Raw genomic sequence first — 18,732 nt, 5'->3', positions numbered from 1 at the left:
CTAAAACCTAAAAAAACGCAAACGGGCAACGAAAAAGGGGGTGCAACACGAGGACTTCCCAAGGGGTCACCCATCCTAGTACTACTCTCGCCCAAGCACGCTTAACTGCAGAGTTCTGATGGGATCCGGTGCATTAGTGCTGGTATGATCGCACCCGAAATACTATCCATGCTTATTGTTTTTATGTCTTACAAGACGCAGAACGTCGTTTGCTTTCGAACGCGAGGCGTGGGACCCACGTGAGGGATCGGCTCCGTTCGGGAAACGCAGAAACAATCAACGATGAACCGGATGCCGCCCGAGCATCGACATAGCAAGAAAGAAAAAAAAAACGCACCTAAAACCTAAAAAAACGCAAACGGGCAACGAAAAAGGGGGTGCAACACGAGGACTTCCCAGGGGGTCACCCATCCTAGTACTACTCTCGCCCAAGCACGCTTAACTGCGGAGTTGTGATGGGATCCGGTGCATTAGTGCTGGTATGATCGCACCCGAAATACTATCCATGCTTATTGTTTTTATGTCTTACAAGACGCAGAACGTCGTTTGCTTTCGAACGCGAGGCGTGGGACCCACGTGAGGGATCGGCTCCGTTCGGGAAACGCGGAAACAATCAACGATGAACCGGATGCCGCCCGAGCATAGACATAGCAAGAAAGAAAAAAAAAACGCACCTAAAACCTAAAAAAACGCAAACGGGCAACGAAAAAGGGGGTGCAACACGAGGACTTCCCAGGGGGTCACCCATCCTAGTACTACTCTCGCCCAAGCACGCTTAACTGCAGAGTTCTGATGGGATCCGGTGCATTAGTGCTGGTATGATCGCACCCGAAATACTATCCATGCTTATTGTTTTTATGTCTTACAAGACGCAGAACGTCGTTTGCTTTCGTACGCGAGGCGTGGGACCCACGTGAGGGATCGGCTCCGTTCGGGAAACGCGGAAACAATCAACGATGAACCGGATGCCGCCCGAGCATCGACATAGCAAGAAAGAAAAAAAAAACGCACCTAAAACCTAAAAAAACGCAAACGGGCAACGAAAAAGGGGGTGCAACACGAGGACTTCCCAGGGGGTCACCCATCCTAGTACTACTCTCGCCCAAGCACGCTTAACTGCAGAGTTGTGATGGGATCCGGTGCATTAGTGCTGGTATGATCGCACCCGAAATACTATCCATGCTTATTGTTTTTTTGTCTTACAAGACGCAGAACGTCGTTTGCTTTCGAACGCGAGGCGTGGGACCCACGTGAGGGATCGGCTCCGTTCGGGAAACGCGGAAACAATCAACGATGAACCGGATGCCGCCCGAGCATAGACATAGCAAGAAAGAAAAAAAAAACGCACCTAAAACCTAAAAAAACGCAAACGGGCAACGAAAAAGGGGGTGCAACACGAGGACTTCCCAAGGGGTCACCCATCCTAGTACTACTCTCGCCCAAGCACGCTTAACTGCAGAGTTCTGATGGGATCCGGTGCATTAGTGCTGGTATGATCGCACCCGAAATACTATCCATGCTTATTGTTTTTATGTCTTACAAGACGCAGAACGTCGTTTGCTTTCGAACGCGAGGCGTGGGACCCACGTGAGGGATCGGCTCCGTTCGGGAAACGCGGAAACAATCAACGATGAACCGGATGCCGCCCGAGCATAGACATAGCAAGAAAGAAAAAAAAAACGCACCTAAAACCTAAAAAAACGCAAACGGGCAACGAAAAAGGGGGTGCAACACGAGGACTTCCCAGGGGGTCACCCATCCTAGTACTACTCTCGCCCAAGCACGCTTAACTGCGGAGTTCTGATGGGATCCGGTGCATTAGTGCTGGTATGATCGCACCCGAAATACTATCCATGCTTATTGTTTTTATGTCTTACAAGACGCAGAACGTCGTTTGCTTTCGAACGCGAGGCGTGGGACCCACGTGAGGGATCGGCTCCGTTCGGGAAACGCGGAAACAATCAACGATGAACCGGATGCCGCCCGAGCATAGACATAGCAAGAAAGAAAAAAAAACGCACCTAAAACCTAAAAAAACGCAAACGGGCAACGAAAAAGGGGGTGCAACACGAGGACTTCCCAGGGGGTCACCCATCCTAGTACTACTCTCGCCCAAGCACGCTTAACTGCAGAGTTGTGATGGGATCCGGTGCATTAGTGCTGGTATGATCGCACCCGAAATACTATCCATGCTTATTGTTTTTTTGTCTTACAAGACGCAGAACGTCGTTTGCTTTCGAACGCGAGGCGTGGGACCCACGTGAGGGATCGGCTCCGTTCGGGAAACGCGGAAACAATCAACGATGAACCGGATGCCGCCCGAGCATCGACATAGCAAGAAAGAAAAAAAAAAACGCACCTAAAACCTAAAAAAACGCAAACGGGCAACGAAAAAGGGGGTGCAACACGAGGACTTCCCAAGGGGTCACCCATCCTAGTACTACTCTCGCCCAAGCACGCTTAACTGCAGAGTTCTGATGGGATCCGGTGCATTAGTGCTGGTATGATCGCACCCGAAATACTATCCATGCTTATTGTTTTTATGTCTTACAAGACGCAGAACGTCGTTTGCTTTCGAACGCGAGGCGTGGGACCCACGTGAGGGATCGGCTCCGTTCGGGAAACGCAGAAACAATCAACGATGAACCGGATGCCGCCCGAGCATCGACATAGCAAGAAAGAAAAAAAAAACGCACCTAAAACCTAAAAAAACGCAAACGGGCAACGAAAAAGGGGGTGCAACACGAGGACTTCCCAGGGGGTCACCCATCCTAGTACTACTCTCGCCCAAGCACGCTTAACTGCGGAGTTGTGATGGGATCCGGTGCATTAGTGCTGGTATGATCGCACCCGAAATACTATCCATGCTTATTGTTTTTATGTCTTACAAGACGCAGAACGTCGTTTGCTTTCGAACGCGAGGCGTGGGACCCACGTGAGGGATCGGCTCCGTTCGGGAAACGCGGAAACAATCAACGATGAACCGGATGCCGCCCGAGCATAGACATAGCAAGAAAGAAAAAAAAAACGCACCTAAAACCTAAAAAAACGCAAACGGGCAACGAAAAAGGGGGTGCAACACGAGGACTTCCCAGGGGGTCACCCATCCTAGTACTACTCTCGCCCAAGCACGCTTAACTGCAGAGTTCTGATGGGATCCGGTGCATTAGTGCTGGTATGATCGCACCCGAAATACTATCCATGCTTATTGTTTTTATGTCTTACAAGACGCAGAACGTCGTTTGCTTTCGTACGCGAGGCGTGGGACCCACGTGAGGGATCGGCTCCGTTCGGGAAACGCGGAAACAATCAACGATGAACCGGATGCCGCCCGAGCATCGACATAGCAAGAAAGAAAAAAAAAACGCACCTAAAACCTAAAAAAACGCAAACGGGCAACGAAAAAGGGGGTGCAACACGAGGACTTCCCAGGGGGTCACCCATCCTAGTACTACTCTCGCCCAAGCACGCTTAACTGCAGAGTTGTGATGGGATCCGGTGCATTAGTGCTGGTATGATCGCACCCGAAATACTATCCATGCTTATTGTTTTTTTGTCTTACAAGACGCAGAACGTCGTTTGCTTTCGAACGCGAGGCGTGGGACCCACGTGAGGGATCGGCTCCGTTCGGGAAACGCGGAAACAATCAACGATGAACCGGATGCCGCCCGAGCATAGACATAGCAAGAAAGAAAAAAAAAACGCACCTAAAACCTAAAAAAACGCAAACGGGCAACGAAAAAGGGGGTGCAACACGAGGACTTCCCAAGGGGTCACCCATCCTAGTACTACTCTCGCCCAAGCACGCTTAACTGCAGAGTTCTGATGGGATCCGGTGCATTAGTGCTGGTATGATCGCACCCGAAATACTATCCATGCTTATTGTTTTTATGTCTTACAAGACGCAGAACGTCGTTTGCTTTCGAACGCGAGGCGTGGGACCCACGTGAGGGATCGGCTCCGTTCGGGAAACGCGGAAACAATCAACGATGAACCGGATGCCGCCCGAGCATAGACATAGCAAGAAAGAAAAAAAAAACGCACCTAAAACCTAAAAAAACGCAAACGGGCAACGAAAAAGGGGGTGCAACACGAGGACTTCCCAGGGGGTCACCCATCCTAGTACTACTCTCGCCCAAGCACGCTTAACTGCGGAGTTCTGATGGGATCCGGTGCATTAGTGCTGGTATGATCGCACCCGAAATACTATCCATGCTTATTGTTTTTATGTCTTACAAGACGCAGAACGTCGTTTGCTTTCGAACGCGAGGCGTGGGACCCACGTGAGGGATCGGCTCCGTTCGGGAAACGCGGAAACAATCAACGATGAACCGGATGCCGCCCGAGCATAGACATAGCAAGAAAGAAAAAAAAACGCACCTAAAACCTAAAAAAACGCAAACGGGCAACGAAAAAGGGGGTGCAACACGAGGACTTCCCAGGGGGTCACCCATCCTAGTACTACTCTCGCCCAAGCACGCTTAACTGCAGAGTTCTGATGGGATCCGGTGCATTAGTGCTGGTATGATCGCACCCGAAATACTATCCATGCTTATTGTTTTTATGTCTTACAAGACGCAGAACGTCGTTTGCTTTCGAACGCGAGGCGTGGGACCCACGTGAGGGATCGGCTCCGTTCGGGAAACGCGGAAACAATCAACGATGAACCGGATGCCGCCCGAGCATAGACATAGCAAGAAAGAAAAAAAAACGCACCTAAAACCTAAAAAAACGCAAACGGGCAACGAAAAAGGGGGTGCAACACGAGGACTTCCCAGGGGGTCACCCATCCTAGTACTACTCTCGCCCAAGCACGCTTAACTGCAGAGTTCTGATGGGATCCGGTGCATTAGTGCTGGTATGATCGCACCCGAAATACTATCCATGCTTATTGTTTTTATGTCTTACAAGACGCAGAACGTCGTTTGCTTTCGAACGCGAGGCGTGGGACCCACGTGAGGGATCGGCTCCGTTCGGGAAACGCGGAAACAATCAACGATGAACCGGATGCCGCCCGAGCATAGACATAGCAAGAAAGAAAAAAAAAACGCACCTAAAACCTAAAAAAACGCAAACGGGCAACGAAAAAGGGGGTGCAACACGAGGACTTCCCAAGGGGTCACCCATCCTAGTACTACTCTCGCCCAAGCACGCTTAACTGCAGAGTTCTGATGGGATCCGGTGCATTAGTGCTGGTATGATCGCACCCGAAATACTATCCATGCTTATTGTTTTTATGTCTTACAAGACGCAGAACGTCGTTTGCTTTCGAACGCGAGGCGTGGGACCCACGTGAGGGATCGGCTCCGTTCGGGAAACGCGGAAACAATCAACGATGAACCGGATGCCGCCCGAGCATAGACATAGCAAGAAAGAAAAAAAAAACGCACCTAAAACCTAAAAAAACGCAAACGGGCAACGAAAAAGGGGGTGCAACACGAGGACTTCCCAGGGGGTCACCCATCCTAGTACTACTCTCGCCCAAGCACGCTTAACTGCGGAGTTGTGATGGGATCCGGTGCATTAGTGCTGGTATGATCGCACCCGAAATACTATCCATGCTTATTGTTTTTATGTCTTACAAGACGCAGAACGTCGTTTGCTTTCGAACGCGAGGCGTGGGACCCACGTGAGGGATCGGCTCCGTTCGGGAAACGCGGAAACAATCAACGATGAACCGGATGCCGCCCGAGCATCGACATAGCAAGAAAGAAAAAAAAAACGCACCTAAAACCTAAAAAAACGCAAACGGGCAACGAAAAAGGGGGTGCAACACGAGGACTTCCCAGGGGGTCACCCATCCTAGTACTACTCTCGCCCAAGCACGCTTAACTGCGGAGTTCTGATGGGATCCGGTGCATTAGTGCTGGTATGATCGCACCCGAAATACTATCCATGCTTATTGTTTTTATGTCTTACAAGACGCAGAACGTCGTTTGCTTTCGTACGCGAGGCGTGGGACCCACGTGAGGGATCGGCTCCGTTCGGGAAACGCGGAAACAATCAACGATGAACCGGATGCCGCCCGAGCATCGACATAGCAAGAAAGAAAAATAAAACGCACCTAAAACCTAAAAAAACGCAAACGGGCAACGAAAAAGGGGGTGCAACACGAGGACTTCCCAGGGGGTCACCCATCCTAGTACTACTCTCGCCCAAGCACGCTTAACTGCGGAGTTGTGATGGGATCCGGTGCATTAGTGCTGGTATGATCGCACCCGAAATACTATCCATGCTTATTGTTTTTATGTCTTACAAGACGCAGAACGTCGTTTGCTTTCGAACGCGAGGCGTGGGACCCACGTGAGGGATCGGCTCCGTTCGGGAAACGCGGAAACAATCAACGATGAACCGGATGCCGCCCGAGCATAGACATAGCAAGAAAGAAAAAAAAAACGCACCTAAAACCTAAAAAAACGCAAACGGGCAACGAAAAAGGGGGTGCAACACGAGGACTTCCCAGGGGGTCACCCATCCTAGTACTACTCTCGCCCAAGCACGCTTAACTGCAGAGTTCTGATGGGATCCGGTGCATTAGTGCTGGTATGATCGCACCCGAAATACTATCCATGCTTATTGTTTTTATGTCTTACAAGACGCAGAACGTCGTTTGCTTTCGAACGCGAGGCGTGGGACCCACGTGAGGGATCGGCTCCGTTCGGGAAACGCGGAAACAATCAACGATGAACCGGATGCCGCCCGAGCATAGACATAGCAAGAAAGAAAAAAAAAACGCACCTAAAACCTAAAAAAACGCAAACGGGCAACGAAAAAGGGGGTGCAACACGAGGACTTCCCAGGGGGTCACCCATCCTAGTACTACTCTCGCCCAAGCACGCTTAACTGCAGAGTTGTGATGGGATCCGGTGCATTAGTGCTGGTATGATCGCACCCGAAATACTATCCATGCTTATTGTTTTTATGTCTTACAAGACGCAGAACGTCGTTTGCTTTCGAACGCGAGGCGTGGGACCCACGTGAGGGATCGGCTCCGTTCGGGAAACGCGGAAACAATCAACGATGAACCGGATGCCGCCCGAGCATCGACATAGCAAGAAAGAAAAAAAAAACGCACCTAAAACCTAAAAAAACGCAAACGGGCAACGAAAAAGGGGGTGCAACACGAGGACTTCCCAGGGGGTCACCCATCCTAGTACTACTCTCGCCCAAGCACGCTTAACTGCGGAGTTGTGATGGGATCCGGTGCATTAGTGCTGGTATGATCGCACCCGAAATACTATCCATGCTTATTGTTTTTATGTCTTACAAGACGCAGAACGTCGTTTGCTTTCGTACGCGAGGCGTGGGACCCACGTGAGGGATCGGCTCCGTTCGGGAAACGCGGAAACAATCAACGATGAACCGGATGCCGCCCGAGCATCGACATAGCAAGAAAGAAAAAAAAAACGCACCTAAAACCTAAAAAAACGCAAACGGGCAACGAAAAAGGGGGTGCAACACGAGGACTTCCCAGGGGGTCACCCATCCTAGTACTACTCTCGCCCAAGCACGCTTAACTGCGGAGTTCTGATGGGATCCGGTGCATTAGTGCTGGTATGATCGCACCCGAAATACTATCCATGCTTATTGTTTTTATGTCTTACAAGACGCAGAACGTCGTTTGCTTTCGAACGCGAGGCGTGGGACCCACGTGAGGGATCGGCTCCGTTCGGGAAACGCGGAAACAATCAACGATGAACCGGATGCCGCCCGAGCATAGACATAGCAAGAAAGAAAAAAAAAACGCACCTAAAACCTAAAAAAACGCAAACGGGCAACGAAAAAGGGGGTGCAACACGAGGACTTCCCAGGGGGTCACCCATCCTAGTACTACTCTCGCCCAAGCACGCTTAACTGCAGAGTTCTGATGGGATCCGGTGCATTAGTGCTGGTATGATCGCACCCGAAATACTATCCATGCTTATTGTTTTTATGTCTTACAAGACGCAGAACGTCGTTTGCTTTCGAACGCGAGGCGTGGGACCCACGTGAGGGATCGGCTCCGTTCGGGAAACGCGGAAACAATCAACGATGAACCGGATGCCGCCCGAGCATAGACATAGCAAGAAAGAAAAAAAAAACGCACCTAAAACCTAAAAAAACGCAAACGGGCAACGAAAAAGGGGGTGCAACACGAGGACTTCCCAGGGGGTCACCCATCCTAGTACTACTCTCGCCCAAGCACGCTTAACTGCGGAGTTGTGATGGGATCCGGTGCATTAGTGCTGGTATGATCGCACCCGAAATACTATCCATGCTTATTGTTTTTATGTCTTACAAGACGCAGAACGTCGTTTGCTTTCGAACGCGAGGCGTGGGACCCACGTGAGGGATCGGCTCCGTTCGGGAAACGCGGAAACAATCAACGATGAACCGGATGCCGCCCGAGCATCGACATAGCAAGAAAGAAAAAAAAAACGCACCTAAAACCTAAAAAAACGCAAACGGGCAACGAAAAAGGGGGTGCAACACGAGGACTTCCCAGGGGGTCACCCATCCTAGTACTACTCTCGCCCAAGCACGCTTAACTGCGGAGTTCTGATGGGATCCGGTGCATTAGTGCTGGTATGATCGCACCCGAAATACTATCCATGCTTATTGTTTTTATGTCTTACAAGACGCAGAACGTCGTTTGCTTTCGTACGCGAGGCGTGGGACCCACGTGAGGGATCGGCTCCGTTCGGGAAACGCGGAAACAATCAACGATGAACCGGATGCCGCCCGAGCATCGACATAGCAAGAAAGAAAAAAAAAACGCACCTAAAACCTAAAAAAACGCAAACGGGCAACGAAAAAGGGGGTGCAACACGAGGACTTCCCAGGGGGTCACCCATCCTAGTACTACTCTCGCCCAAGCACGCTTAACTGCGGAGTTGTGATGGGATCCGGTGCATTAGTGCTGGTATGATCGCACCCGAAATACTATCCATGCTTATTGTTTTTATGTCTTACAAGACGCAGAACGTCGTTTGCTTTCGAACGCGAGGCGTGGGACCCACGTGAGGGATCGGCTCCGTTCGGGAAACGCGGAAACAATCAACGATGAACCGGATGCCGCCCGAGCATCGACATAGCAAGAAAGAAAAAAAAAACGCACCTAAAACCTAAAAAAACGCAAACGGGCAACGAAAAAGGGGGTGCAACACGAGGACTTCCCAGGGGGTCACCCATCCTAGTACTACTCTCGCCCAAGCACGCTTAACTGCGGAGTTCTGATGGGATCCGGTGCATTAGTGCTGGTATGATCGCACCCGAAATACTATCCATGCTTATTGTTTTTATGTCTTACAAGACGCAGAACGTCGTTCGCTTTCGTACGCGAGGCGTGGGACCCACGTGAGGGATCGGCTCCGTTCGGGAAACGCGGAAACAATCAACGATGAACCGGATGCCGCCCGAGCATCGACATAGCAAGAAAGAAAAAAAAAACGCACCTAAAACCTAAAAAAACGCAAACGGGCAACGAAAAAGGGGGTGCAACACGAGGACTTCCCAGGGGGTCACCCATCCTACTACTACTCTCGCCCAAGCACGCTTAACTGCAGAGTTCTGATGGGATCCGGTGCATTAGTGCTGGTATGATCGCACACGAAATACTATCCATGCTTATTGTTTTTATGTCTTACAAGACGCAGAACGTCGTTTGCTTTCGAACGCGAGGCGTGGGACCCACGTGAGGGATCGGCTCCGTTCGGGAAACGCGGAAACAATCAACGATGAACCGGATGCCGCCCGAGCATCGACATAGCAAGAAAGAAAAAAAAAACGCACCTAAAACCTAAAAAAACGCAAACGGGCAACGAAAAAGGGGGTGCAACACGAGGACTTCCCAGGGGGTCACCCATCCTAGTACTACTCTCGCCCAAGCACGCTTAACTGCAGAGTTCTGATGGGATCCGGTGCATTAGTGCTGGTATGATCGCACCCGAAATACTATCCATGCTTATTGTTTTTATGTCTTACAAGACGCAGAACGTCGTTTGCTTTCGAACGCGAGGCGTGGGACCCACGTGAGGGATCGGCTCCGTTCGGGAAACGCGGAAACAATCAACGATGAACCGGATGCCGCCCGAGCATCGACATAGCAAGAAAGAAAAAAAAACGCACCTAAAACCTAAAAAAACGCAAACGGGCAACGAAAAAGGGGGTGCAACACGAGGACTTCCCAGGGGGTCACCCATCCTAGTACTACTCTCGCCCAAGCACGCTTAACTGCGGAGTTCTGATGGGATCCGGTGCATTAGTGCTGGTATGATCGCACCCGAAATACTATCCATGCTTATTGTTTTTATGTCTTACAAGACGCAGAACGTCGTTTGCTTTCGAACGCGAGGCGTGGGACCCACGTGAGGGATCGGCTCCGTTCGGGAAACGCGGAAACAATCAACGATGAACCGGATGCCGCCCGAGCATCGACATAGCAAGAAAGAAAAAAAAAACGCACCTAAAACCTAAAAAAACGCAAACGGGCAACGAAAAAGAAGGTGCAACACGAGGACTTCCCAGGGGGTCACCCATCCTAGTACTACTCTCGCCCAAGCACGCTTAACTGCGGAGTTGTGATGGGATCCGGTGCATTAGTGCTGGTATGATCGCACCCGAAATACTATCCATGCTTATTGTTTTTATGTCTTACAAGACGCAGAACGTCGTTTGCTTTCGTACGCGAGGCGTGGGACCCACGTGAGGGATCGGCTCCGTTCGGGAAACGCGGAAACAATCAACGATGAACCGGATGCCGCCCGAGCATCGACATAGCAAGAAAGAAAAAAAAAACGCACCTAAAACCTAAAAAAACGCAAACGGGCAACGAAAAAGGGGGTGCAACACGAGGACTTCCCAGGGGGTCACCCATCCTAGTACTACTCTCGCCCAAGCACGCTTAACTGCAGAGTTCTGATGGGATCCGGTGCATTAGTGCTGGTATGATCGCACCCGAAATACTATCCATGCTTATTGTTTTTATGTCTTACAAGACGCAGAACGTCGTTTGCTTTCGAACGCGAGGCGTGGGACCCACGTGAGGGATCGGCTCCGTTCGGGAAACGCGGAAACAATCAACGATGAACCGGATGCCGCCCGAGCATAGACATAGCAAGAAAGAAAAAAAAAACGCACCTAAAACCTAAAAAAACGCAAACGGGCAACGAAAAAGGGGGTGCAACACGAGGACTTCCCAGGGGGTCACCCATCCTAGTACTACTCTCGCCCAAGCACGCTTAACTGCAGAGTTCTGATGGGATCCGGTGCATTAGTGCTGGTATGATCGCACCCGAAATACTATCCATGCTTATTGTTTTTATGTCTTACAAGACGCAGAACGTCGTTTGCTTTCGAACGCGAGGCGTGGGACCCACGTGAGGGATCGGCTCCGTTCGGGAAACGCGGAAACAATCAACGATGAACCGGATGCCGCCCGAGCATAGACATAGCAAGAAAGAAAAAAAAAACGCACCTAAAACCTAAAAAAACGCAAACGGGCAACGAAAAAGGGGGTGCAACACGAGGACTTCCCAGGGGGTCACCCATCCTAGTACTACTCTCGCCCAAGCACGCTTAACTGCGGAGTTGTGATGGGATCCGGTGCATTAGTGCTGGTATGATCGCACCCGAAATACTATCCATGCTTATTGTTTTTATGTCTTACAAGACGCAGAACGTCGTTTGCTTTCGAACGCGAGGCGTGGGACCCACGTGAGGGATCGGCTCCGTTCGGGAAACGCGGAAACAATCAACGATGAACCGGATGCCGCCCGAGCATCGACATAGCAAGAAAGAAAAAAAAAACGCACCTAAAACCTAAAAAAACGCAAACGGGCAACGAAAAAGGGGGTGCAACACGAGGACTTCCCAGGGGGTCACCCATCCTAGTACTACTCTCGCCCAAGCACGCTTAACTGCGGAGTTGTGATGGGATCCGGTGCATTAGTGCTGGTATGATCGCACCCGAAATACTATCCATGCTTATTGTTTTTATGTCTTACAAGACGCAGAACGTCGTTTGCTTTCGTACGCGAGGCGTGGGACCCACGTGAGGGATCGGCTCCGTTCGGGAAACGCGGAAACAATCAACGATGAACCGGATGCCGCCCGAGCATCGACATAGCAAGAAAGAAAAAAAAAACGCACCTAAAACCTAAAAAAACGCAAACGGGCAACGAAAAAGGGGGTGCAACACGAGGACTTCCCAGGGGGTCACCCATCCTAGTACTACTCTCGCCCAAGCACGCTTAACTGCGGAGTTGTGATGGGATCCGGTGCATTAGTGCTGGTATGATCGCACCCGAAATACTATCCATGCTTATTGTTTTTATGTCTTACAAGACGCAGAACGTCGTTTGCTTTCGAACGCGAGGCGTGGGACCCACGTGAGGGATCGGCTCCGTTCGGGAAACGCGGAAACAATCAACGATGAACCGGATGCCGCCCGAGCATAGACATAGCAAGAAAGAAAAAAAAAACGCACCTAAAACCTAAAAAAACGCAAACGGGCAACGAAAAAGGGGGTGCAACACGAGGACTTCCCAGGGGGTCACCCATCCTAGTACTACTCTCGCCCAAGCACGCTTAACTGCAGAGTTCTGATGGGATCCGGTGCATTAGTGCTGGTATGATCGCACCCGAAATACTATCCATGCTTATTGTTTTTATGTCTTACAAGACGCAGAACGTCGTTTGCTTTCGAACGCGAGGCGTGGGACCCACGTGAGGGATCGGCTCCGTTCGGGAAACGCGGAAACAATCAACGATGAACCGGATGCCGCCCGAGCATAGACATAGCAAGAAAGAAAAAAAAAACGCACCTAAAACCTAAAAAAACGCAAACGGGCAACGAAAAAGGGGGTGCAACACGAGGACTTCCCAGGGGGTCACCCATCCTAGTACTACTCTCGCCCAAGCACGCTTAACTGCGGAGTTGTGATGGGATCCGGTGCATTAGTGCTGGTATGATCGCACCCGAAATACTATCCATGCTTATTGTTTTTATGTCTTACAAGACGCAGAACGTCGTTTGCTTTCGAACGCGAGGCGTGGGACCCACGTGAGGGATCGGCTCCGTTCGGGAAACGCGGAAACAATCAACGATGAACCGGATGCCGCCCGAGCATCGACATAGCAAGAAAGAAAAAAAAAACGCACCTAAAACCTAAAAAAACGCAAACGGGCAACGAAAAAGGGGGTGCAACACGAGGACTTCCCAGGGGGTCACCCATCCTAGTACTACTCTCGCCCAAGCACGCTTAACTGCGGAGTTCTGATGGGATCCGGTGCATTAGTGCTGGTATGATCGCACCCGAAATACTATCCATGCTTATTGTTTTTATGTCTTACAAGACGCAGAACGTCGTTTGCTTTCGTACGCGAGGCGTGGGACCCACGTGAGGGATCGGCTCCGTTCGGGAAACGCGGAAACAATCAACGATGAACCGGATGCCGCCCGAGCATCGACATAGCAAGAAAGAAAAAAAAAACGCACCTAAAACCTAAAAAAACGCAAACGGGCAACGAAAAAGGGGGTGCAACACGAGGACTTCCCAGGGGGTCACCCATCCTAGTACTACTCTCGCCCAAGCACGCTTAACTGCGGAGTTGTGATGGGATCCGGTGCATTAGTGCTGGTATGATCGCACCCGAAATACTATCCATGCTTATTGTTTTTATGTCTTACAAGACGCAGAACGTCGTTTGCTTTCGAACGCGAGGCGTGGGACCCACGTGAGGGATCGGCTCCGTTCGGGAAACGCGGAAACAATCAACGATGAACCGGATGCCGCCCGAGCATCGACATAGCAAGAAAGAAAAAAAAAACGCACCTAAAACCTAAAAAAACGCAAACGGGCAACGAAAAAGGGGGTGCAACACGAGGACTTCCCAGGGGGTCACCCATCCTAGTACTACTCTCGCCCAAGCACGCTTAACTGCGGAGTTCTGATGGGATCCGGTGCATTAGTGCTGGTATGATCGCACCCGAAATACTATCCATGCTTATTGTTTTTATGTCTTACAAGACGCAGAACGTCGTTCGCTTTCGTACGCGAGGCGTGGGACCCACGTGAGGGATCGGCTCCGTTCGGGAAACGCGGAAACAATCAACGATGAACCGGATGCCGCCCGAGCATCGACATAGCAAGAAAGAAAAAAAAAACGCACCTAAAACCTAAAAAAACGCAAACGGGCAACGAAAAAGGGGGTGCAACACGAGGACTTCCCAGGGGGTCACCCATCCTACTACTACTCTCGCCCAAGCACGCTTAACTGCAGAGTTCTGATGGGATCCGGTGCATTAGTGCTGGTATGATCGCACACGAAATACTATCCATGCTTATTGTTTTTATGTCTTACAAGACGCAGAACGTCGTTTGCTTTCGAACGCGAGGCGTGGGACCCACGTGAGGGATCGGCTCCGTTCGGGAAACGCGGAAACAATCAACGATGAACCGGATGCCGCCCGAGCATCGACATAGCAAGAAAGAAAAAAAAAAACGCACCTAAAACCTAAAAAAACGCAAACGGGCAACGAAAAAGGGGGTGCAACACGAGGACTTCCCAGGGGGTCACCCATCCTAGTACTACTCTCGCCCAAGCACGCTTAACTGCAGAGTTCTGATGGGATCCGGTGCATTAGTGCTGGTATGATCGCACCCGAAATACTATCCATGCTTATTGTTTTTATGTCTTACAAGACGCAGAACGTCGTTTGCTTTCGAACGCGAGGCGTGGGACCCACGTGAGGGATCGGCTCCGTTCGGGAAACGCGGAAACAATCAACGATGAACCGGATGCCGCCCGAGCATCGACATAGCAAGAAAGAAAAAAAAACGCACCTAAAACCTAAAAAAACGCAAACGGGCAACGAAAAAGGGGGTGCAACACGAGGACTTCCCAGGGGGTCACCCATCCTAGTACTACTCTCGCCCAAGCACGCTTAACTGCGGAGTTGTGATGGGATCCGGTGCATTAGTGCTGGTATGATCGCACCCGAAATACTATCCATGCTTATTGTTTTTATGTCTTACAAGACGCAGAACGTCGTTTGCTTTCGAACGCGAGGCGTGGGACCCACGTGAGGGATCGGCTCCGTTCGGGAAACGCGGAAACAATCAACGATGAACCGGATGCCGCCCGAGCATCGACATAGCAAGAAAGAAAAAAAAAACGCACCTAAAACCTAAAAAAACGCAAACGGGCAACGAAAAAGAGGGTGCAACACGAGGACTTCCCAGGGGGTCACCCATCCTAGTACTACTCTCGCCCAAGCACGCTTAACTGCGGAGTTGTGATGGGATCCGGTGCATTAGTGCTGGTATGATCGCACCCGAAATACTATCCATGCTTATTGTTTTTATGTCTTACAAGACGCAGAACGTCGTTTGCTTTCGTACGCGAGGCGTGGGACCCACGTGAGGGATCGGCTCCGTTCGGGAAACGCGGAAACAATCAACGATGAACCGGATGCCGCCCGAGCATCGACATAGCAAGAAAGAAAAAAAAAACGCACCTAAAACCTAAAAAAACGCAAACGGGCAACGAAAAAGGGGGTGCAACACGAGGACTTCCCAGGGGGTCACCCATCCTAGTACTACTCTCGCCCAAGCACGCTTAACTGCAGAGTTCTGATGGGATCCGGTGCATTAGTGCTGGTATGATCGCACCCGAAATACTATCCATGCTTATTGTTTTTATGTCTTACAAGACGCAGAACGTCGTTTGCTTTCGAACGCGAGGCGTGGGACCCACGTGAGGGATCGGCTCCGTTCGGGAAACGCGGAAACAATCAACGATGAACCGGATGCCGCCCGAGCATAGACATAGCAAGAAAGAAAAAAAAAACGCACCTAAAACCTAAAAAAACGCAAACGGGCAACGAAAAAGGGGGTGCAACACGAGGACTTCCCAGGGGGTCACCCATCCTAGTACTACTCTCGCCCAAGCACGCTTAACTGCGGAGTTCTGATGGGATCCGGTGCATTAGTGCTGGTATGATCGCACCCGAAATACTATCCATGCTTATTGTTTTTATGTCTTACAAGACGCAGAACGTCGTTTGCTTTCGAACGCGAGGCGTGGGACCCACGTGAGGGATCGGCTCCGTTCGGGAAACGCGGAAACAATCAACGATGAACCGGATGCCGCCCGAGCATAGACATAGCAAGAAAGAAAAAAAAAACGCACCTAAAACCTAAAAAAACGCAAACGGGCAACGAAAAAGGGGGTGCAACACGAGGACTTCCCAGGGGGTCACCCATCCTAGTACTACTCTCGCCCAAGCACGCTTAACTGCAGAGTTCTGATGGGATCCGGTGCATTAGTGCTGGTATGATCGCACCCGAAATACTATCCATGCTTATTGTTTTTATGTCTTACAAGACGCAGAACGTCGTTTGCTTTCGAACGCGAGGCGTGGGACCCACGTGAGGGATCGGCTCCGTTCAGGAAACGCGGAAACAATCAACGATGAACCGGATGCCGCCCGAGCATCGACATAGCAAGAAAGAAAAAAAAAACGCACCTAAAACCTAAAAAAACGCAAACGGGCAACGAAAAAGGGGGTGCAACACGAGGACTTCCCAGGGGGTCACCCATCCTAGTACTACTCTCGCCCAAGCACGCTTAACTGCGGAGTTCTGATGGGATCCGGTGCATTAGTGCTGGTATGATCGCACCCGAAATACTATCCATGCTTATTGTTTTTATGTCTTACAAGACGCAGAACGTCGTTTGCTTTCGTACGCGAGGCGTGGGACCCACGTGAGGGATCGGCTCCGTTCGGGAAACGCGGAAACAATCAACGATGAACCGGATGCCGCCCGAGCATAGACATAGCAAGAAAGAAAAAAAAAACGCACCTAAAACCTAAAAAAACGCAAACGGGCAACGAAAAAGGGGGTGCAACACGAGGACTTCCCAGGGGGTCACCCATCCTAGTACTACTCTCGCCCAAGCACGCTTAACTGCGGAGTTCTGATGGGATCCGGTGCATTAGTGCTGGTATGATCGCACCCGAAATACTATCCATGCTTATTGTTTTTATGTCTTACAAGACGCAGAACGTCGTTTGCTTTCGAACGCGAGGCGTGGGACCCACGTGAGGGATCGGCTCCGTTCGGGAAACGCGGAAACAATCAACGATGAACCGGATGCCGCCCGAGCATAGACATAGCAAGAAAGAAAAAAAAAACGCACCTAAAACCTAAAAAAACGCAAACGGGCAACGAAAAAGGGGGTGCAACACGAGGACTTCCCAGGGGGTCACCCATCCTAGTACTACTCTCGCCCAAGCACGCTTAACTGCAGAGTTCTGATGGGATCCGGTGCATTAGTGCTGGTATGATCGCACCCGAAATACTATCCATGCTTATTGTTTTTATGTCTTACAAGACGCAGAACGTCGTTTGCTTTCGAACGCGAGGCGTGGGACCCACGTGAGGGATCGGCTCCGTTCGGGAAACGCGGAAACAATCAACGATGAACCGGATGCCGCCCGAGCATCGACATAGCAAGAAAGAAAAAAAAAACGCACCTAAAACCTAAAAAAACGCAAACGGGCAACGAAAAAGGGGGTGCAACACGAGGACTTCCCAGGGGGTCACCCATCCTAGTACTACTCTCGCCCAAGCACGCTTAACTGCGGAGTTCTGATGGGATCCGGTGCATTAGTGCTGGTATGATCGCACCCGAAATACTATCCATGCTTATTGTTTTTATGTCTTACAAGACGCAGAACGTCGTTTGCTTTCGTACGCGAGGCGTGGGACCCACGTGAGGGATCGGCTCCGTTCGGGAAACGCGGAAACAATCAACGATGAACCGGATGCCGCCCGAGCATAGACATAGCAAGAAAGAAAAAAAAAACGCACCTAAAACCTAAAAAAACGCAAACGGGCAACGAAAAAGGGGGTGCAACACGAGGACTTCCCAGGGGGTCACCCATCCTAGTACTACTCTCGCCCAAGCACGCTTAACTGCAGAGTTCTGATGGGATCCGGTGCATTAGTGCTGGTATGATCGCACCCGAAATACTATCCATGCTTATTGTTTTTATGTCTTACAAGACGCAGAACGTCGTTTGCTTTCGAACGCGAGGCGTGGGACCCACGTGAGGGATCGGCACCGTTCGGGAAACGCGGAAACAATCAACGATGAACCGGATGCCGCCCGAGCATCGACATAGCAAGAAAGAAAAAAAAAACGCACCTAAAACCTAAAAAAACGCAAACGGGCAACGAAAAAGGGGGTGCAACACGAGGACTTCCCAGGGGGTCACCCATCCTAGTACTACTCTCGCCCAAGCACGCTTAACTGCGGAGTTCTGATGGGATCCGGTGCATTAGTGCTGGTATGATCGCACCCGAAATACTATCCATGCTTATTGTTTTTATGTCTTACAAGACGCAGAACGTCGTTTGCTTTCGTACGCGAGGCGTGGGACCCACGTGAGGGATCGGCTCCGTTCGGGAAACGCGGAAACAATCAACGATGAACCGGATGCCGCCCGAGCATCGACATAGCAAGAAAGAAAAAAAAAACGCACCTAAAACCTAAAAAAACGCAAACGGGCAACGAAAAAGGGGGTGCAACACGAGGACTTCCCAGGGGGTCACCCATCCTAGTACTACTCTCGCCCAAGCACGCTTAACTGCGGAGTTGTGATGGGATCCGGTGCATTAGTGCTGGTATGATCGCACCCGAAATACTATCCATGCTTATTGTTTTTATGTCTTACAAGACGCA

At 50.7% G+C, this 18,732-nt stretch overlaps 56 non-coding genes across 56 annotated transcripts; all 56 read right to left on the bottom strand.

The window, feature by feature from the left end:
- Nucleotides 1–37: 37 nt before the first annotated feature.
- LOC145083956 (5S ribosomal RNA) lies at nucleotides 38–156 on the bottom strand. Its single transcript, XR_013698416.1, has one exon. It is a non-coding gene; the product is annotated as a 5S ribosomal RNA (ribosomal RNA).
- Nucleotides 157–374: 218 nt separating this feature from the next.
- On the bottom strand, nucleotides 375–493 carry LOC145085203 (5S ribosomal RNA). The gene has a single exon (XR_013699612.1). It is a non-coding gene; the product is annotated as a 5S ribosomal RNA (ribosomal RNA).
- Nucleotides 494–711: 218 nt separating this feature from the next.
- On the bottom strand, nucleotides 712–830 carry LOC145083560 (5S ribosomal RNA). Its single transcript, XR_013698030.1, has one exon. It is a non-coding gene; the product is annotated as a 5S ribosomal RNA (ribosomal RNA).
- A 218-nt stretch (nucleotides 831–1,048) lies between these two features.
- LOC145085492 (5S ribosomal RNA) lies at nucleotides 1,049–1,167 on the bottom strand. The gene has a single exon (XR_013699890.1). It is a non-coding gene; the product is annotated as a 5S ribosomal RNA (ribosomal RNA).
- A 218-nt stretch (nucleotides 1,168–1,385) lies between these two features.
- LOC145083954 (5S ribosomal RNA) lies at nucleotides 1,386–1,504 on the bottom strand. The gene has a single exon (XR_013698414.1). It is a non-coding gene; the product is annotated as a 5S ribosomal RNA (ribosomal RNA).
- Nucleotides 1,505–1,722: 218 nt separating this feature from the next.
- LOC145081574 (5S ribosomal RNA) lies at nucleotides 1,723–1,841 on the bottom strand. The gene has a single exon (XR_013696125.1). It is a non-coding gene; the product is annotated as a 5S ribosomal RNA (ribosomal RNA).
- A 217-nt stretch (nucleotides 1,842–2,058) lies between these two features.
- Nucleotides 2,059–2,177, bottom strand: LOC145085491 (5S ribosomal RNA). Its single transcript, XR_013699889.1, has one exon. It is a non-coding gene; the product is annotated as a 5S ribosomal RNA (ribosomal RNA).
- A 219-nt stretch (nucleotides 2,178–2,396) lies between these two features.
- On the bottom strand, nucleotides 2,397–2,515 carry LOC145083953 (5S ribosomal RNA). The gene has a single exon (XR_013698413.1). It is a non-coding gene; the product is annotated as a 5S ribosomal RNA (ribosomal RNA).
- Nucleotides 2,516–2,733: 218 nt separating this feature from the next.
- Nucleotides 2,734–2,852, bottom strand: LOC145085201 (5S ribosomal RNA). The gene has a single exon (XR_013699610.1). It is a non-coding gene; the product is annotated as a 5S ribosomal RNA (ribosomal RNA).
- A 218-nt stretch (nucleotides 2,853–3,070) lies between these two features.
- Nucleotides 3,071–3,189, bottom strand: LOC145083559 (5S ribosomal RNA). The gene has a single exon (XR_013698029.1). It is a non-coding gene; the product is annotated as a 5S ribosomal RNA (ribosomal RNA).
- A 218-nt stretch (nucleotides 3,190–3,407) lies between these two features.
- On the bottom strand, nucleotides 3,408–3,526 carry LOC145085490 (5S ribosomal RNA). The gene has a single exon (XR_013699888.1). It is a non-coding gene; the product is annotated as a 5S ribosomal RNA (ribosomal RNA).
- Nucleotides 3,527–3,744: 218 nt separating this feature from the next.
- LOC145083952 (5S ribosomal RNA) lies at nucleotides 3,745–3,863 on the bottom strand. The gene has a single exon (XR_013698412.1). It is a non-coding gene; the product is annotated as a 5S ribosomal RNA (ribosomal RNA).
- A 218-nt stretch (nucleotides 3,864–4,081) lies between these two features.
- On the bottom strand, nucleotides 4,082–4,200 carry LOC145081572 (5S ribosomal RNA). The gene has a single exon (XR_013696123.1). It is a non-coding gene; the product is annotated as a 5S ribosomal RNA (ribosomal RNA).
- Nucleotides 4,201–4,417: 217 nt separating this feature from the next.
- Nucleotides 4,418–4,536, bottom strand: LOC145083558 (5S ribosomal RNA). The gene has a single exon (XR_013698028.1). It is a non-coding gene; the product is annotated as a 5S ribosomal RNA (ribosomal RNA).
- A 217-nt stretch (nucleotides 4,537–4,753) lies between these two features.
- Nucleotides 4,754–4,872, bottom strand: LOC145083556 (5S ribosomal RNA). The gene has a single exon (XR_013698026.1). It is a non-coding gene; the product is annotated as a 5S ribosomal RNA (ribosomal RNA).
- Nucleotides 4,873–5,090: 218 nt separating this feature from the next.
- Nucleotides 5,091–5,209, bottom strand: LOC145083951 (5S ribosomal RNA). The gene has a single exon (XR_013698411.1). It is a non-coding gene; the product is annotated as a 5S ribosomal RNA (ribosomal RNA).
- A 218-nt stretch (nucleotides 5,210–5,427) lies between these two features.
- LOC145085200 (5S ribosomal RNA) lies at nucleotides 5,428–5,546 on the bottom strand. Its single transcript, XR_013699609.1, has one exon. It is a non-coding gene; the product is annotated as a 5S ribosomal RNA (ribosomal RNA).
- Nucleotides 5,547–5,764: 218 nt separating this feature from the next.
- On the bottom strand, nucleotides 5,765–5,883 carry LOC145081571 (5S ribosomal RNA). The gene has a single exon (XR_013696122.1). It is a non-coding gene; the product is annotated as a 5S ribosomal RNA (ribosomal RNA).
- A 218-nt stretch (nucleotides 5,884–6,101) lies between these two features.
- On the bottom strand, nucleotides 6,102–6,220 carry LOC145085199 (5S ribosomal RNA). The gene has a single exon (XR_013699608.1). It is a non-coding gene; the product is annotated as a 5S ribosomal RNA (ribosomal RNA).
- Nucleotides 6,221–6,438: 218 nt separating this feature from the next.
- LOC145083555 (5S ribosomal RNA) lies at nucleotides 6,439–6,557 on the bottom strand. The gene has a single exon (XR_013698025.1). It is a non-coding gene; the product is annotated as a 5S ribosomal RNA (ribosomal RNA).
- A 218-nt stretch (nucleotides 6,558–6,775) lies between these two features.
- Nucleotides 6,776–6,894, bottom strand: LOC145085489 (5S ribosomal RNA). The gene has a single exon (XR_013699887.1). It is a non-coding gene; the product is annotated as a 5S ribosomal RNA (ribosomal RNA).
- A 218-nt stretch (nucleotides 6,895–7,112) lies between these two features.
- On the bottom strand, nucleotides 7,113–7,231 carry LOC145085198 (5S ribosomal RNA). Its single transcript, XR_013699607.1, has one exon. It is a non-coding gene; the product is annotated as a 5S ribosomal RNA (ribosomal RNA).
- A 218-nt stretch (nucleotides 7,232–7,449) lies between these two features.
- Nucleotides 7,450–7,568, bottom strand: LOC145081570 (5S ribosomal RNA). The gene has a single exon (XR_013696121.1). It is a non-coding gene; the product is annotated as a 5S ribosomal RNA (ribosomal RNA).
- Nucleotides 7,569–7,786: 218 nt separating this feature from the next.
- On the bottom strand, nucleotides 7,787–7,905 carry LOC145083554 (5S ribosomal RNA). The gene has a single exon (XR_013698024.1). It is a non-coding gene; the product is annotated as a 5S ribosomal RNA (ribosomal RNA).
- Nucleotides 7,906–8,123: 218 nt separating this feature from the next.
- Nucleotides 8,124–8,242, bottom strand: LOC145085197 (5S ribosomal RNA). The gene has a single exon (XR_013699606.1). It is a non-coding gene; the product is annotated as a 5S ribosomal RNA (ribosomal RNA).
- Nucleotides 8,243–8,460: 218 nt separating this feature from the next.
- On the bottom strand, nucleotides 8,461–8,579 carry LOC145081569 (5S ribosomal RNA). Its single transcript, XR_013696120.1, has one exon. It is a non-coding gene; the product is annotated as a 5S ribosomal RNA (ribosomal RNA).
- Nucleotides 8,580–8,797: 218 nt separating this feature from the next.
- LOC145085196 (5S ribosomal RNA) lies at nucleotides 8,798–8,916 on the bottom strand. Its single transcript, XR_013699605.1, has one exon. It is a non-coding gene; the product is annotated as a 5S ribosomal RNA (ribosomal RNA).
- A 218-nt stretch (nucleotides 8,917–9,134) lies between these two features.
- Nucleotides 9,135–9,253, bottom strand: LOC145081568 (5S ribosomal RNA). Its single transcript, XR_013696119.1, has one exon. It is a non-coding gene; the product is annotated as a 5S ribosomal RNA (ribosomal RNA).
- Nucleotides 9,254–9,471: 218 nt separating this feature from the next.
- LOC145085155 (5S ribosomal RNA) lies at nucleotides 9,472–9,590 on the bottom strand. The gene has a single exon (XR_013699567.1). It is a non-coding gene; the product is annotated as a 5S ribosomal RNA (ribosomal RNA).
- A 218-nt stretch (nucleotides 9,591–9,808) lies between these two features.
- Nucleotides 9,809–9,927, bottom strand: LOC145083553 (5S ribosomal RNA). The gene has a single exon (XR_013698023.1). It is a non-coding gene; the product is annotated as a 5S ribosomal RNA (ribosomal RNA).
- A 217-nt stretch (nucleotides 9,928–10,144) lies between these two features.
- On the bottom strand, nucleotides 10,145–10,263 carry LOC145081567 (5S ribosomal RNA). The gene has a single exon (XR_013696118.1). It is a non-coding gene; the product is annotated as a 5S ribosomal RNA (ribosomal RNA).
- Nucleotides 10,264–10,481: 218 nt separating this feature from the next.
- LOC145085467 (5S ribosomal RNA) lies at nucleotides 10,482–10,600 on the bottom strand. The gene has a single exon (XR_013699865.1). It is a non-coding gene; the product is annotated as a 5S ribosomal RNA (ribosomal RNA).
- A 218-nt stretch (nucleotides 10,601–10,818) lies between these two features.
- Nucleotides 10,819–10,937, bottom strand: LOC145083552 (5S ribosomal RNA). The gene has a single exon (XR_013698022.1). It is a non-coding gene; the product is annotated as a 5S ribosomal RNA (ribosomal RNA).
- A 218-nt stretch (nucleotides 10,938–11,155) lies between these two features.
- Nucleotides 11,156–11,274, bottom strand: LOC145083551 (5S ribosomal RNA). The gene has a single exon (XR_013698021.1). It is a non-coding gene; the product is annotated as a 5S ribosomal RNA (ribosomal RNA).
- A 218-nt stretch (nucleotides 11,275–11,492) lies between these two features.
- LOC145085195 (5S ribosomal RNA) lies at nucleotides 11,493–11,611 on the bottom strand. The gene has a single exon (XR_013699604.1). It is a non-coding gene; the product is annotated as a 5S ribosomal RNA (ribosomal RNA).
- A 218-nt stretch (nucleotides 11,612–11,829) lies between these two features.
- LOC145085194 (5S ribosomal RNA) lies at nucleotides 11,830–11,948 on the bottom strand. Its single transcript, XR_013699603.1, has one exon. It is a non-coding gene; the product is annotated as a 5S ribosomal RNA (ribosomal RNA).
- Nucleotides 11,949–12,166: 218 nt separating this feature from the next.
- Nucleotides 12,167–12,285, bottom strand: LOC145085193 (5S ribosomal RNA). Its single transcript, XR_013699602.1, has one exon. It is a non-coding gene; the product is annotated as a 5S ribosomal RNA (ribosomal RNA).
- Nucleotides 12,286–12,503: 218 nt separating this feature from the next.
- On the bottom strand, nucleotides 12,504–12,622 carry LOC145083550 (5S ribosomal RNA). Its single transcript, XR_013698020.1, has one exon. It is a non-coding gene; the product is annotated as a 5S ribosomal RNA (ribosomal RNA).
- A 218-nt stretch (nucleotides 12,623–12,840) lies between these two features.
- LOC145085192 (5S ribosomal RNA) lies at nucleotides 12,841–12,959 on the bottom strand. The gene has a single exon (XR_013699601.1). It is a non-coding gene; the product is annotated as a 5S ribosomal RNA (ribosomal RNA).
- Nucleotides 12,960–13,177: 218 nt separating this feature from the next.
- On the bottom strand, nucleotides 13,178–13,296 carry LOC145081565 (5S ribosomal RNA). Its single transcript, XR_013696117.1, has one exon. It is a non-coding gene; the product is annotated as a 5S ribosomal RNA (ribosomal RNA).
- Nucleotides 13,297–13,514: 218 nt separating this feature from the next.
- LOC145085190 (5S ribosomal RNA) lies at nucleotides 13,515–13,633 on the bottom strand. The gene has a single exon (XR_013699599.1). It is a non-coding gene; the product is annotated as a 5S ribosomal RNA (ribosomal RNA).
- Nucleotides 13,634–13,851: 218 nt separating this feature from the next.
- LOC145081564 (5S ribosomal RNA) lies at nucleotides 13,852–13,970 on the bottom strand. The gene has a single exon (XR_013696116.1). It is a non-coding gene; the product is annotated as a 5S ribosomal RNA (ribosomal RNA).
- A 218-nt stretch (nucleotides 13,971–14,188) lies between these two features.
- On the bottom strand, nucleotides 14,189–14,307 carry LOC145085153 (5S ribosomal RNA). Its single transcript, XR_013699565.1, has one exon. It is a non-coding gene; the product is annotated as a 5S ribosomal RNA (ribosomal RNA).
- Nucleotides 14,308–14,526: 219 nt separating this feature from the next.
- On the bottom strand, nucleotides 14,527–14,645 carry LOC145083549 (5S ribosomal RNA). Its single transcript, XR_013698019.1, has one exon. It is a non-coding gene; the product is annotated as a 5S ribosomal RNA (ribosomal RNA).
- Nucleotides 14,646–14,862: 217 nt separating this feature from the next.
- LOC145085189 (5S ribosomal RNA) lies at nucleotides 14,863–14,981 on the bottom strand. The gene has a single exon (XR_013699598.1). It is a non-coding gene; the product is annotated as a 5S ribosomal RNA (ribosomal RNA).
- A 218-nt stretch (nucleotides 14,982–15,199) lies between these two features.
- Nucleotides 15,200–15,318, bottom strand: LOC145085283 (5S ribosomal RNA). The gene has a single exon (XR_013699689.1). It is a non-coding gene; the product is annotated as a 5S ribosomal RNA (ribosomal RNA).
- Nucleotides 15,319–15,536: 218 nt separating this feature from the next.
- Nucleotides 15,537–15,655, bottom strand: LOC145083548 (5S ribosomal RNA). The gene has a single exon (XR_013698018.1). It is a non-coding gene; the product is annotated as a 5S ribosomal RNA (ribosomal RNA).
- Nucleotides 15,656–15,873: 218 nt separating this feature from the next.
- LOC145081563 (5S ribosomal RNA) lies at nucleotides 15,874–15,992 on the bottom strand. Its single transcript, XR_013696115.1, has one exon. It is a non-coding gene; the product is annotated as a 5S ribosomal RNA (ribosomal RNA).
- Nucleotides 15,993–16,210: 218 nt separating this feature from the next.
- LOC145083547 (5S ribosomal RNA) lies at nucleotides 16,211–16,329 on the bottom strand. Its single transcript, XR_013698017.1, has one exon. It is a non-coding gene; the product is annotated as a 5S ribosomal RNA (ribosomal RNA).
- A 218-nt stretch (nucleotides 16,330–16,547) lies between these two features.
- Nucleotides 16,548–16,666, bottom strand: LOC145081562 (5S ribosomal RNA). The gene has a single exon (XR_013696114.1). It is a non-coding gene; the product is annotated as a 5S ribosomal RNA (ribosomal RNA).
- Nucleotides 16,667–16,884: 218 nt separating this feature from the next.
- LOC145081559 (5S ribosomal RNA) lies at nucleotides 16,885–17,003 on the bottom strand. The gene has a single exon (XR_013696112.1). It is a non-coding gene; the product is annotated as a 5S ribosomal RNA (ribosomal RNA).
- Nucleotides 17,004–17,221: 218 nt separating this feature from the next.
- LOC145083545 (5S ribosomal RNA) lies at nucleotides 17,222–17,340 on the bottom strand. Its single transcript, XR_013698015.1, has one exon. It is a non-coding gene; the product is annotated as a 5S ribosomal RNA (ribosomal RNA).
- Nucleotides 17,341–17,558: 218 nt separating this feature from the next.
- LOC145081558 (5S ribosomal RNA) lies at nucleotides 17,559–17,677 on the bottom strand. Its single transcript, XR_013696111.1, has one exon. It is a non-coding gene; the product is annotated as a 5S ribosomal RNA (ribosomal RNA).
- Nucleotides 17,678–17,895: 218 nt separating this feature from the next.
- On the bottom strand, nucleotides 17,896–18,014 carry LOC145083544 (5S ribosomal RNA). The gene has a single exon (XR_013698014.1). It is a non-coding gene; the product is annotated as a 5S ribosomal RNA (ribosomal RNA).
- Nucleotides 18,015–18,232: 218 nt separating this feature from the next.
- LOC145081557 (5S ribosomal RNA) lies at nucleotides 18,233–18,351 on the bottom strand. The gene has a single exon (XR_013696110.1). It is a non-coding gene; the product is annotated as a 5S ribosomal RNA (ribosomal RNA).
- Nucleotides 18,352–18,569: 218 nt separating this feature from the next.
- LOC145085188 (5S ribosomal RNA) lies at nucleotides 18,570–18,688 on the bottom strand. Its single transcript, XR_013699597.1, has one exon. It is a non-coding gene; the product is annotated as a 5S ribosomal RNA (ribosomal RNA).
- Nucleotides 18,689–18,732: the final 44 nt, after the last annotated feature.

This window comes from Lactuca serriola, chromosome 1 (assembly GCF_051521515.1).
Source record: "Lactuca serriola cultivar US96UC23 chromosome 1, Lser_US96UC23_V15, whole genome shotgun sequence".
Classification (NCBI taxonomy): domain Eukaryota; kingdom Viridiplantae; phylum Streptophyta; class Magnoliopsida; order Asterales; family Asteraceae; genus Lactuca; species Lactuca serriola.
Note: the sequence above shows the minus strand (reverse complement) of the source record. Positions and strands in the feature narration are given on the sequence as shown.